General features: G+C 47.7%; 1 protein-coding gene across 3 annotated transcripts in view; it reads left to right on the top strand.

The window, feature by feature from the left end:
- EXTL3 (exostosin like glycosyltransferase 3) overlaps window positions 1–1,150 on the top strand; it is a 55,825-nt gene that overhangs the window by 20,199 nt on the left and 34,476 nt on the right. The window lies entirely within an intron of this gene.

Here is a 1,150-nt window from a genome sequence, read left to right as displayed (position 1 = left end):
GTCATTGTTGTTTGGCGGGTCCGGGCTGGGGATTCGAACCCGCCACCTTAGGTGTACATGGCTGGCGCCTTAGCCGGTTGAGCTATAGGCGCCGAGCCAACTTTCTTTTTTAAGAGATGAAGTTTTGCCCTGTTGCCCAGGCTGGAGAACTTTGTGGCCCAATCATAGCTCACTGCAGTCTTGAACTCCTGGGTCAAGGGATTCCCCCACCTCTGCCCATTGAGTAGCTGGGATTACAGGCGGCATGTTCCTGGCGGATTAGAGGAAAAAAAAGAGAGATGGGGTCTCGATATGTTGACAGGCTGATCTGAAACACCTAGCCTCTAATGATCTTTCTGCCAAGGCCTCTCAAAGTGCTGCGGTACAGGCATGAGCCGCCATGCCCAGCTCATACTGTTGGACACTGATGACATTTTTGCCTTATTCTAGTAAAAGAGATGAAACTTCATGAGACAAATTCTTTTGAATTGTTGTTGCATTATTGGTTTTTTTTTTTTTGAGACAGAGCCTCAAGCTCTCCCCCTGGGTAGAGTGCAGTGGCATCAGAGTTCACAGCAACCTCCAACTCCTGGGCTCAAGCGAGTCTTCTGCCTCAGCCTCCCAAGTAGCTGGGACCACAGGCGCCCACCACAACACCTGGCTATTTTTTGGTTGCAGCCGTCATTGTTGTTTGGTGGGCCTGGGCTGGATTGAACTTGCCACCTTAGGTGTATGTGGCTGGCACCTTAGCCACTTGAGCTGCAGGCACCGAGCCACATTATTGGTTTCTATTAGAACATTTGTTAATACTTCCAGCTCTCCTTATGTGTAAGTTGGTAACGCTGGAAATAGTACATCAAGTATAGTCAGTCTGCAAATTACTTTAAAATCTTTGTTTAGACTTTGTGATATTTTTGGGGTTTTATTATGAAAAATCACAAACATAAGCAAAAGCAGAAGGCTGCCATGTGCGCCCATCATCCAGTGTCAACAGCAGTCAGCTTACGGTTGATCTGGTTCATCTGTACGTTCAGACACTCCTCACCACCCTCGTCTTGCTTATTTTATTTTATTTTATTTTTTTGAGACAGAGCCTCAAGCTGTCCCCCTGGGTAGAGTGCCGTGGCATTACAGCTCACAGCAACCTCCAACTCCTGGGCTCAAGTGAGTC

This window comes from Otolemur garnettii, unplaced genomic scaffold, assembly GCF_000181295.1.
Source record: "Otolemur garnettii isolate 467f Iridium unplaced genomic scaffold, OtoGar3 scaffold00074, whole genome shotgun sequence".
Lineage (NCBI taxonomy): Eukaryota > Metazoa > Chordata > Mammalia > Primates > Galagidae > Otolemur > Otolemur garnettii.
Note: the sequence above shows the minus strand (reverse complement) of the source record. Positions and strands in the feature narration are given on the sequence as shown.